Source organism: Lemur catta, chromosome 11 (genome assembly GCF_020740605.2).
Source record: "Lemur catta isolate mLemCat1 chromosome 11, mLemCat1.pri, whole genome shotgun sequence".
NCBI classification, from domain to species: domain Eukaryota; kingdom Metazoa; phylum Chordata; class Mammalia; order Primates; family Lemuridae; genus Lemur; species Lemur catta.
The window spans coordinates 74585599-74598542 of NC_059138.1; the positions used below are offsets into that span (position 1 = coordinate 74585599).

Sequence of the window (12944 nt, forward strand, 5' to 3'; positions counted from 1 at the left end):
CCAAATCTCCCCCTGTCATAAGGACACCACTCATACTAGACTGGGAGCCAGCCCTCCTCCAGTATGGCTTCATTGTAACTAATTTCCAAACCAGGTCACCTTCTGGGGTACTGAAGTTTAGAACTTCAACACATGAATTTAACCCGTAACATCATCTCACAGACTTAGCCAAGTTTTATTTTACATGGGAATTCTAGAACCAGGCCAATAGAGAGGGATGTGGAGACCCTAACTAAAAACTGGAGTTAAAACTTTATCAGTGGAGAATTATTGGTTCAATTTGAGACTCCAACATTTGTTTGTGAAAAAGGGTTTTGTAAGGTTTGGGGGAACTCAGAGTCATGCCATGAGGACACTTATGCAGCACTATGGAGAGGTCCATGTGGCCAGGAACTGAAGCCTCCTGCCAAAACAAATGTAGGAGGGACTCATCTTGGAAGCAGATCCTCCAGCCCCAGTCAAACCTTCCGATGAACGCAACCCCATTCGACCCCAACCTCATGAGAGACCTTGAGCCAGAACCACCCAGCTAAGCCACTACTGAATTCCTAATACAGGGAATCTGAGAAAATGCATGTTTACTGTTTTAAGCTACTAAGTTTTGAGGTAATTTCTTATGTAGCAGTAGACATCTAACACAGCTCCTGCCACCCTAACCCTGGAAAAGCAAATTTACATCTACTTGGTGAACAGTATCAGCCTGACAACTTTGGGGTGGGGCGGGGGGAAGCTCCCAGACCAACAGTGTCTCAGGCCTCAGGGATAGGAAGGTTTTCTGTTTGTTTTTTAAGGAAATGGAGAAACATGTACTTCCAAAATGAACATTGGTATATTTTACCAACTACAACTTTGTTCACTTGGTCAGCAAGATAGCATAATGGTAAGAGCATAGCTTTCCAAGCTAAATGGTCTGTGTCCCAATTCCAGCTTTTGCTAGCTGTGTAATTGTGGGAGGTTGCTATACCTCTCAGCCTAAGTTTTCTCATCTGTAAAATGGGATAATAGTAATAGTACCAACCTCATAGAAAAGAGTTAGAACAGGTAATAATTTAGAATTGCGTTCAGCACATAGTAAGATGTGAGGACACAGGAGTGGGAAAATCCACTTAGGACATAAAATGTCCCATGGTTAGGGACAATAGGATGCATGTGGAAATAGCCAACTGTTAAGGAAATGAGAACTCAGAGCTTGTTTAAAGAAGGTAAGACCATGCTTCCTAACCAACCTTCCTCAACCTTTATAAATACCTGAACATAATAAATTTTAGGAGAAAAAGGAATTGTCCCCAGTGACAGAAGGGATGCTGAGACCAGATGACTTGATCAAGCCATAAGACCCCTGGGAGCTCTGGCCACCATGTCAGCTCCCACAGAGTTGCTGTCCTTTCCTGCCATGCATACCTGCGCCTTACATGGAGATGATGACTGAAGTCATACTGTCACTAAGTCACATCAGAAAGTACCATAAGATTTCCTGAAGGACAGTGTTTTAAAAATCTACTTGATAAGAACTAAGTTCCCCATGCATAACTTCTCAAAGGCTAAGGGGTATTTGTGTAGGTTTTTGAGCTCTCCATTTTCATGGCACTCTCAAAGCATTCAGTGGGCTCAGGCCTGTGCTGGGTAGAGACGGCCTCCTCTTCTGTTCTAAAGAAGCTTGAAATTCCTGTGCCTATTTTTACTTCTTGGCAAAACAACAAAACCTGAGTATACTGTGGGCTTCCCATCCTGAGTCAAAGCCCTGAGAGGTTCATTTTGTTTGCTTCCCCTTCCTCTTCCACCTCCTCCTCCTCCCCCTCCTAAATGGTGCTACATAGGCTGTGTTAACATCTTTTTTTGACATAAAAACCAAGCGCACAATTCACAATCGCAAAGATGTGGAAACAACCCAAGTGCTCATCAATACATGAGTGGATTAGTAAAATGTGGTATATGTATACCATGGACTACTACTCAGCTATAAGAAATAATGGTGATATAGCACCTCTTGTATTTTCCTGGAAAGAGTTGGAACCCATTCTACTACGTGAAGTATCCCAAGAATGGAAAAATAAGCACCACATGTACTCACCATCAAATTGGTTTCACTGATCATCACCTAAGAGCACATTTATGAATAACATTGATGGGGTGTTGGGCAGATGTGCGTGGGGGAGGGGATGGGTATATACATACATAATGAGTGCGATGCGCACTGTCTAGGGGATGGACTCGCTTGAAACTCTGACTCAGGGGGTGGGGGGCAAGGGCAATATACGTAACCTAAACTTTTGTACCCCCACAATATGCTGAAATAAGAATAAAAAAATAAAAATAAATGATAATTTCACCATTTAAAAAAAAAGAATGGAAAAACAAATACCACATGAACCTACTACTAAATTGGAACTAATAGATCAATACTCATGTGCACATACGGTAGTAAAATTCAAGGGCAGTCAAGCAGGTGGGAGGGGGAGGAGGGGATGGGTACAATGCACATTATCTGGATGATGGATACTCCTATAACTTTGACTCAATCTGTACAAAAGCAAATTATGTAACCAAAATGTTTGTAACCCCTGTAATATTCCGAAATTAAAATTTAAAAAAAAACCCCCAAATCCAAGTGTAAACACTTAGGAGTCAGAATGACAGACAGGTCAAATGTGGGACTCCAATACTTACTTTTGACACGAGTTGGTTTTCAGTTACATTTTGAGGACCCAGATCCTATCGCCACAGCCCTGGAAAAGCGACTCTGTATCTACTTTGTGAACAGTATTATCCTGACAACATTGGGTGAAAAGAGTCCCAGACCAACAGTGCCTCAAGGCCTTAGGAATAGGAATTTCCAGAAGGAAAAGAAAAAGGCCACTTTGATCCAGTTGCCCTTCAGATTGTTGTTTCCCTCTCCAATTTGCTAGAGAATTTCCCACTGCTCTTGGCTCGTGTTCAAATTGGAGTGCAGTCCTTCAGAGATTACTCTGTATGCCGCAAGACAAGGAAGTCTTTATTAAGTAGAATGGGGAGGCCCTGCCTTCTAGGAAGGGCCGATAGATGCTCTGGCCTCGGTGTCTCAGCCCCACCCTGCGTCCTCCCCCCCCCCCAGCCGTCTCCCAGTGGAGGGGAAGGGCTGGGTGGACCCTTTTACTTAGGCTGAAGGGAAAACTGTTGTAAGCTATGGAGCAATTAGGCAACCCCTGCTGTAACTGGGGGCCTTTCACAGAACTATTCCTACAGCAAGACGACAATTCCAGCTGGCGTCCGGGTGAAAGGAGGTTCTCCTTCTCACCCGCTTGTCTCCAAATATGAGAATTTTCAAGCAGGTGAAATCTCAGACAACATTTCCTTCTCTTCTTCTTCAGTTCCTCTTTCATTTGTCTTACTTTCCTTCACTTATGCTTCTTTAAAAAGCCTGAATTTTCAGACACCATCTTCTTCTTCATCATCATCATCATCATCACGAATATTTATGTAGTAAGACTACATAAATTAATTCATTTACTCCTCACAACAGCCCTGAGGCATTTTGGAGATCAGAAAAGTGAGACCCAGAGAGATGAAGTGACTCTCCCGAGGGTCACATGGCTACTGAGTGGCACAACCCAGCTTAGAACCCAAGAGTAGGGCCTGACTTCTCAAACCCCTGAAGTTCCATGTCACTGCTCCTTGGTTATTTATTAATATTTATTTTTAGAAATTTACTCTTCCCTAGCAATTTACTTCTTACCAGAGGGCTTATGTACTGCAGTTCCCATTTCAGATTCCTCCCATTCCCGGGTGAATTAGGCAGTGAAATACGGGGGACCCTTTGCAGACAGCATGACCACCCTGTGTGCACCTGCGCCTTAAATAAGGTCCAGCATAGTCACGTAAGGACAGCCCTGCTAGGAAAGCAAGGCTGGGCCTGATTTGGTAACAAACTCATCATCTTTGTGCAGGAACACTCATACTTATAGATTGAATAGTGGAGGTTTTTACCCTATTGGCTACAAATATCCCATTCTTCCATGGTTAAACCAATTTTTTTAGGGAAGGGGGAAGGAGGGAAGGAAGGAGGGAGTGAAGGAGGAAGGAAGAAAGGAAGGAAAGGAGGAAAGAAGGAAGGCGGGCAGACCACTGGTGTGGCGAGCATGACTTACCTAGGAAAGATATTCTTTCTGCCCTCCCATGCCAACGTTTCTGTAGCACTCCTCTTTTTCTCCCTGATTGGGCCATGTTAACTTCTGTCCTACCAAGACTCTTCAGTGAGCCTGGGTATGTCTTTCAGGTTTCTGATCTACAAAGAGGGAATGAGAAAAAACTATGTTGTGACTTAATTGAAACACATCAGATCAAATCATGGTTCTGAGTCCAGAGCTGTAAACGGGTCCCTGGGAGACCCCAGGCCTTTTTTGTGACTGCTGAAGTGTTTATTGTCTCGAGTAACTCCTCGTAGAGTGCCTTGCTTTCCCCATCTATGTAGCAGGGAAAACATGCTGCCTTCCTGTCTCTGCTGAGAAACCAGCAGGCCAATGCTTGAAAAGCATCTTGAGCCTATAAGGCACACAGAGGGGAGTTTTTCTGGCTTCCTCTTTCTGTTTCAAAGACATAGAATAATTAAAAAAAAAACCAGTGCAAATACACACCTGGACTTTTCAGAGACGATACAACATCGCACCTGTATTTCTTGATCCCATCTCAGGGACGTTTGGTCTGTTTGCTTCTTTCCTTCCACTCTATCGCAAGGTGCAGCTCTCTGGGACGTTGTCTTTGCTGCCTGCCTGCCAAGCATCTAGTTCCCTCCCAGCTCCAAAACTCAGCGATTCTCCTAATGGTGGGAAATCTGTCCCCGCTGTTTTCAGGCTTGACCCAGCTCAGACCTGAAGTTCCTTGCTTTAGGATTTAACAGCTTCACAAGGCAGCACTGTGCTCACCTGACCAGCTTGTGAAATCACTCAATGAATAAGGTTTACCTCCAGTATTCTAGTCCAGAGCCAGTAATCAGTCTTAAATTATTAACATCATTAGTAGTATTAGTACCTTTACAAATGTTATCTACCACTGTTTACTGAACATTTACCAGGTGCTGAATGTATAATAATTGCTTGTGAGTGTTATATGTTGTCTATCAGTATTATTCATGTGCACAAACTTATTTAGTTTCACTTAATCCTCACATAACCCTAGAAAGTAGCTATTTTATGCCCATTTTACAGATGAGAAGACTGAAGTCTAGGGTGGTTAAGTAACTTGCCTAAGGTCACTCTACCAACAAGTGGAGAAGCCCAGAATCTAACTAACCCTGGTTTATTCTTTTCTAAAACCAGTACCACTGCTTAACCATGCCTATCCCCTATAATATTAGCTACCATTTATTAAGCATGTACCATGTGCCGTAACTGTGCTGGAAGCTTAATTTACACAGATTTAATTCTCACAGTCATCTTGCAAGATGGCAGGATTGGCTCCATTTTTCAGGTAAGGAAACTAAGATTTAGAGATATCAAATTATGCCACTGTAGTATATTCATTGAAGTCCAATAAGTGTTTTAAGAAATGTTTATTGGGTATATTTGAGATATATAACATGATATTATGAATGATACATAAAGATAGTAAAATGGTTACTATAGTGAAGCAAATTGGCATATCCATCATCTCACAGTTACCCGTTTCTTTCTGATAAATGTTCAGAGTAACTCTGAACTTTACCACCAAAACACAAAACAATTTTTTATAAGATGCATTTAAAGACTTTTTTTTCAACATAGCATAGTGTCTGCAATTATGTTGAGCACATGATAATTTAAAATTATACTCTGAGACAGTTCATGTGATGCAGATGCCTCAGAAATGAATGTGAAGATGTACAAGAATGGGAGCTGGTGCAGACAGCCGGGATTGCTGGATGGAGTCGAAGCATAGTCCATTTAGATGAAGACAGGGAGGGTTAATAGAGACAGAATCTGGGAGCTGCTCAAGGAAGCTCCTGTCAGTGAAAAGAGGAGGACGGTTAGTGAAGGAAATATGAAATTATCACAGAAGTGTTAGGTTTACAAACAAATCTTGAAAATTTGTAACTGATTTGCTGGAAGTAACAAATTAGGAAGGGATTCTGAGGTAAGAAGGCAGACGTGCATGTCAGTTTCAAGCCTTCCACATCACACTCAGTGTACCCACATCCTTCTTTTTCTCATCCATGCTTTGTTTGTAATAAGCAGATATGGATACAGTTTGGGTTTCAAACCACACAACTATTGGCCATACCCTACTTTGATGTACAGGAAGGTTTAGGCCTTTCACTAATAAATCTCTGTAATTGAATGTGAAGTTCAAGTGAAGTACTTTAAAATGTCATTTACAAAAATACTGGGGAAAAAAATCTATATGTTGCCTCCATGGTTTCTTAACTTATTTTAAGTAGGCACATGGACCCCGTCCTATGCTGAAATCTTTATTAGCATCAAGTTTTTAAAATATTCTGTTTATCTTTTTGTTTTCTGTGGCATATGCAGCTATGTCCTCTGTTTTATTCCCGATATAATTCATGGCCTCTCTCTTTTTCCCCTTTACTGGTTTTGCTATGGGTTGATCAATGTTGGTAGTGTTCTCAAAGAATCAAGCCTGGGCTTTGCCAGTTTTCTTTATTGCACATTTGTTTCTCATTTCATTGATTTCTGCTTTTACTTTTCATAATTTCTACTTTCTCTGGGTATAATTTGCCCTTCTCTTTTGTAATTTCTTGAGATGGATCATTGATTTTTGGACCATTCTCTCTTTCTAATATACGCATTTAAAGCTATGCATTTCCTTTTAAGCACAACTTTAGCGGCATCTCACAAATTTTGATTGACATTTTATAATTTAATTAATGTATTTTCCAATTTTCACTGTGATTTCATCTTTAACCCATGGGTTATGTAGAAGCATATTGTTTGAATTCCAAATACTTGGGAATTTTCTAGATATCTTTCTGTTATTGATTCTAGCTTAATCCGTTGTGATCAGAGAGTGGTCCTTGGTATGATTTTAATTCTTTGACGTTTGCTAAGACTTACTTTATGATTTGAAACTAATAACCTGTGGTTTCATTTTACTTTAGTAGTTTTCCTCTGCCGTCTTTTAGTACATCTACTGGAAAAGTTATTGCATACATCATTGGCAAATGGCTTAACCTCTCTGTGCCTCTGTTTCCTTTTGTATAAAATGGAGATAATAACAGTGTTTTCCTCCAAGAGGTCGTGTAAGCATTAAATTTGTTAATACTCTAAAAGCTTTTAGAACAGTACCTGGCACATAGTAAATACTCAGTAAATGTTAGCTATTATTAATTTGTTAATTAATATTATTACTAGTTATCCCGTTGGATCTAATATAAACATCCACTGCCTGTCTCTTATCTACCTTGGCTCTCTGCTCTTATTTGTGGCTAAACTATAAGGCATGTGCCTTAAATACCATTTAAGTCTGACTGCATTCTCAAGACATAGGTACTATTATTTTCTGTCTTACAAATAAGGGAATTAAGGCACAAGATAGGTAAGAAATTGGAACAAAAGACTGTTTCTCAACATATTTGCAGTTAGCCTATTCTCTAGTTCACATCTATAATATTAATATATTCCTAGTTCATGTTTTATTCCATATAAATAAAAGAAGTAATAATTTTGCAACCAAGTGTTTTTGTGGTTGACATCTTTGTCAGGTGTTCCCCGTGGATTTCAACATCCTTCGGGGCAGGGGAAGGTCTGTTCACTAATTGGTAGGTTACAAAGTTTCAGTCTGAGTAAAGGCAGAGTCCCCAAGGGCTGAACATATGTCAAGGTTTCCAGCCCTTAACATCCTCCAAAGACAAAACCCACCGTCGTCACCTTGTGGGAACTCAACAAATGGTGGTTGATGAACCGTCATGGGATCAGTTCTGAAAATAAGCACAGACATTTTTGGTTACCAGCCCACCGTCACCTAAGTCATAAAGCAAGTAAAATCGACATTCTTTCTCATTCATTGGGCATAAATTGTTATGGCTATTTCCAAGGATGCATGGTACATGTGTAATGTGGGGGTCTTGCAGGGGAAATTTGACATTAAGCCTAGAGTCTTGAGAGACCAGTTTATATTTTCAAGGAAGGTTGAAGATTTTAACATATTTATAAAGGGCATTTCCAAAACCATATTGGTGCCAGTTTCTCAACCTATTTTATAATATGGAGCACCTGGTCTCTTGTTTAGTGTGATTTCAAAGAGGCTAGTATTATTTAACTGAGTATCCTAAATCTCCTTGGATGCCTTGTAATTCCAGAACTTGAACTTTATTCTTTTAATATGTCATCTCGATACTTTGTTTATTGGTTCTAATATACAATCCCTTGGGAAAAATAACATTAAGTCCCATTAATTGTTGATACTGTGGGTGAATGAGTTTATTAGATTGTCTCCTAAGAACACAGTTTTTTGGTTTAGATTGAAGAGGGGCAGGGCCATAGGAAGGGAAGGTAGCTATATTGGGCGTCTACATTTGGAAGTGCTAGGTAAGAGCCTAGTAATCTGGGGCTGGGCACAGGATAGTGGGAGAGGCTTCGTGTTTTGCCTGGAGCTGCCTCTGCCCACATTGTGTAATCACACATCCAAATGAATCCTCCTGCACCATTTAATTAGATTGCAAGGCTTTAGCAGTGACACCATTACTGTCACGTCACAAAATTCTGTGATTACGTTAAAAAATCACTCCTTTTCTGTTCTTCGTTTGGTGCACATTTGTATTCCTCCCGGGTCTTAGACAGCTTTCAGGGTTGTATCTGGTATGGATAGCACAGAAGAGTTGAGAGCAGGAAAGTGAGGTTGCATTTTAAGAATGTCAGCTGGAAGTTCCTACAGTGAAAGACATTTAGGGCTCTTTCAGCCCCGCTGCCTCCCTCTGCCACGACACTCATAAGCGTGTGGTGAAGTTTCTTTCTCTTCATGAACCCCCACTGAGCCCACCTGCCGGATTAACTGATGCTCCTTATTGTCTCTTTAAAACATACCCCCTGACATCCATGACACTTTGAAAGCTTGTGAACATCGGTTGTATCTCCAAACTTGTGTGTGTCAATGCCGGTTGCACCTATTGTTGTAATTCAATAACTTAGTTAAATAATACATAAATGAATAAAACATGAGCATGAAAGGAAAGAAAAGACCTAATTTGATTGGTTGCAAAGATCTACTATGGAGAATTTTAGAAAAGCTATCAAATTCAGTATGGGTGAGAACTGAAAAGCTTGTGAAAGTATTTGTGGAAATACACACGGATTCTGCACTCAGATTCCTTCTCAATGGTCTTTTAAGTTCTTGCTCTATGGTTAAAAATCTAAAACTAGAAGTCATCTGTATATTAGGAGTGTGGCATATGCAAGAAAGAACATGCGGAACCCAGTCAGCTGACCCATACTCAGAGCAAAGGCATTGGTCCTACATCAAAAGGTTGACAGTCATGTGTGTTTATATGTTTTAAGTTCAAAAGATATTGGAAGTACATACCTATTATTTTTATGGTCTTTCTCCTTCATTCAACTTTTTAGTTAGTGAACTAATTACTTTGTCTCAGTGGCTTCTACTAGTTAAAAAGTTCCCTGTGGTTCTCCTTGATGTTGAACTCAAAGGTTAGGGTTACCCTGATCATTCTTTCTAGTTTTTCCTGAGAATCTTATTGTGGATCCATGATTCTTAAGTTCATTACTGTGTTACTTAAAGCTATTTATAGTCTTAGTGTATATTAGCAAATATGTTTCATTGCCGCTACGTGAAGAAGATAAAAATGCTGCTGATACTATAATAGTAGCTAACATTTGACAAGGGCTGACTTTGTATCTGGATTCTGTGTTAGGCATTTCACTGATGTTATCTTGTTTAATCCTCATAACTACCAAAGGGTAGGTTTTGCCACTGTCTCCATTTTATAGGCAATGCAGGCTCAGAAAGGCAAAGTGGATTGTCCAAAGTAACACAGTTAGTAAGTGGGAGAGCCGGATTCCAACTCAGATGGAATCCAGACCCTGTGTTCCTAATGATTGTGCCATTTATTTTTAGATACTTAAATCGTTTTCCCTGCTTAATATGTTTATGGCTCCTCTTTAGGGGGGGTGGTGGTCAGGAAAAAAGATTGATTACCTGCCAGTGTTCCTTTTGGTCCAGAAGGTGGTAAAACACTGGTTATTTCACACAGACACTGTGTTATCTGTGAACAACTCTGTTAAATCTTGTAAAAGAGACAGTGTGGAAAATGCAGCACTTTGCACCTCAGACCAATAATCAGTAATGCAGAGGGACGTGGGTATGCAAGTGTGTGTGTATGTGTGTGTGTGTGACCCCTACCCTGCTGCTCACTAATAAGGAACTGGTATTTTAGTGCCCTTTTGTGCCACTGTGCTTTTAACTGCTGTTAAGATAAGGAGTAATGTCCCTCCAGCTGTACATAATAGTGTTGTAATTCCATCAAGGGGCTTTGATAACTTCATAAACCCTGACAGAAAAGCTTGAGTGGATTTTCGTGTCACCATAACACCAAGATGGAATTACAGCCTTAATTTACTGGGTGTACATTTTGGGGGGTACATTACTTAATGTTAAATCCTGTTAAAAACAAATCAGCTGATGCCATCTGGCTGTTCCCATTTCCCAGTGGCCTCCAAGCCTCCCCACAATTTTAGATCTTTGTTCTCCTTCCCCCTGATTCTTCTAATTTTTATTTTCTTCATCACTGTAATTACCCTCATCATCGTCATCATCATCATGAATACCTTATATCCATAGAACTTTTTTTTTTTTCAGTTTACAGAGTGCTTTCTGCTACATGATCCCGTTAGCCTCAATATCTGGTTTTTGCTCTCCTCTTGGACATCTGAAATTTAGTTGTGTTGTATGGAACGAATGTCTGTTGGCCATTTTTTAAGAATAAAAGCAACGTGTGCACGTTGAAAACTTTCAGACCGCGCAAAATGCAGGAAGGCATAAAATGAGAAGTATGGCTTCCTTTCCTTCTGCCTCTCAAAGTGCTTCTCCCCGCAGGTGATCCCTGTTAATAGTTTCTTTCATATCATTCCAAAAAATTTATTCATGTGCCATAATTTATGGCATTCCAGAAAAAATGTTAGGCATTGATGTTTGCCTGCCTATCCATTCATCTGTCCACCTCTCTTTTTCTGTTTATGTAAATGAGATTATCTGCCTTATGTCTTTTTAAAATACTTCACTGTCTGTCCTCGGCATCTGTCCATATCGTTAGAAGTAGCTTTCCATCATTCTTTGCAGCTGCCACACAACAATGCCAGCCATTAAAAAGTCTGCTTTCGAAATATCACCTTAGGTCAGAAAATGTGTGAGTTAAAGATAACTTGGGTTGAAGAAATGGGCTTACATTAGCCAGATTTTTTTTTTTTTTTTGAGACAGCGTCTCACTCTGTTGCCCAGGCTAGAGTGCCGTGGCATTAGCCTAGCTCACAGCAACCTCAGACTCCTGGGCTCAAGCAATCCTCCTGCCTCAGCCTCCCGAGTAGCTGGGACTACAGGTATACACCACCATGCCCGGCTAATGTTTTCTGTATATTTTTAGTTGTCCAGCTAATTTCTGTTTTTTCAGTAGAGACAGGGTCTCTCTCTTGCTCAGGCTGGTCTTGAACTCCTGAGCTCAAACGATCCACCCACCTCAGCCTCCCAGAGTGCTAGGATTACAGGCGTGAGCTACCGCGCCCGGCCCATTAGCCAGATTTTATCAGAATAGATCTCAGTCCAATCCATGGGAGAAAAAAGGAAGTAGATGTTTTGTTTTGAAAATTATTTCATGAGTTCTGTGTTTAATATAAAAGTAGGGCATTCTGAAAATGGTATCGAAGTGCCATGTTGCTATGAGGCTGGTTGGAGTCCACAAAGGGAGTGGGCACAGGGTTGAGGGAAATGCCCTGGGGCTGGACCAGGTGCCTGGAGACCAGTCACAGAACATGTGATTCACCATGGTATTTAATCCATCTGAGCTCAGTTTTCTCATCTGTAAAATGGGGTTAATCATATGTACCTCATGAGTGCTGTGATCATTACATAAAACGATTATTTTTGACTGGATAAATGGTGGGTTTTATGAGTATTCTGAGGCTCCTTCACAGTCTATAGGTGAGGAAGTAACTTTCCTTGGAGGAGGCTAGATTTTTAACAGCTCTTGTCTTTCCATAACTTAGCATTTATTGCTGTCCCTTAGCTTGCGTGCTTCTAATATCATGAAATTGACTTTGAAATGTGACTTATAGGAACTGCTCTCATTGCTTTGTAGTTACATATTGCTTGTGATTTTCTCTTTCACAGCCTGGCTGGGGCTTTGTAAATCCTGGTTGATCCAGAGATACGGGAACTTTGGATATTGTATTGAGACGCTGGCTACACAGGCCTGTCCATGAATTACTGAGTTTGGAAGAAAGGTCTACACTCTCACATGTATATTTCAACCCACCTTCAAAAGCTCTAGTACCGTCTCCTTTTGCAGAATAACAGTCTAGTGCAGATTTCCTAGTATGCATGACTTTTTAATTTAACTTTTGCTCTAATAGACTTCCTGTGAGGTGATGTGTGCTCCATAAAACACAGAAGCTTCAGTGGGCTGACACACTTGCCTAGCACTTTGCAGTATGTTAAAAAAAAAAGAGGCAGCAATATATTTTCTTAGAAAAACAAATTTCTCCGGAGGACGGGGCTCCTAAGATAAACAGTGCATTCTGAGGCGACGTGCAGGACAATGGCCAGCTCCCCTCTGCACAGCCCTGGGCCTGCAGAACTGTCATTTGGAAAGCACACTGCTGCTTCTGGAAGATACTGCCTGGCATCTCCAGAGGTGAAAGCAGAGAAGGAAGCGTGGGGGACGGGGCAGAAAGATCCATTAGCCCAGTTGGTTGCAGAGGCAGCAAGGCAAGAGACAATATAAATCTGAGAACTGCTCTGCCTGGTGAATGCCC

The 12944-nt window shown here is 40.8% G+C and overlaps 1 protein-coding gene across 1 annotated transcript in view; it reads left to right on the top strand.

Moving 5' to 3' along the window:
• Nucleotides 1–12944, top strand: part of LOC123647636 (cyclic AMP-responsive element-binding protein 5-like) — a 147082-nt gene that overhangs the window by 107497 nt on the left and 26641 nt on the right. The gene's annotated exons all lie outside the window — the stretch shown is intronic.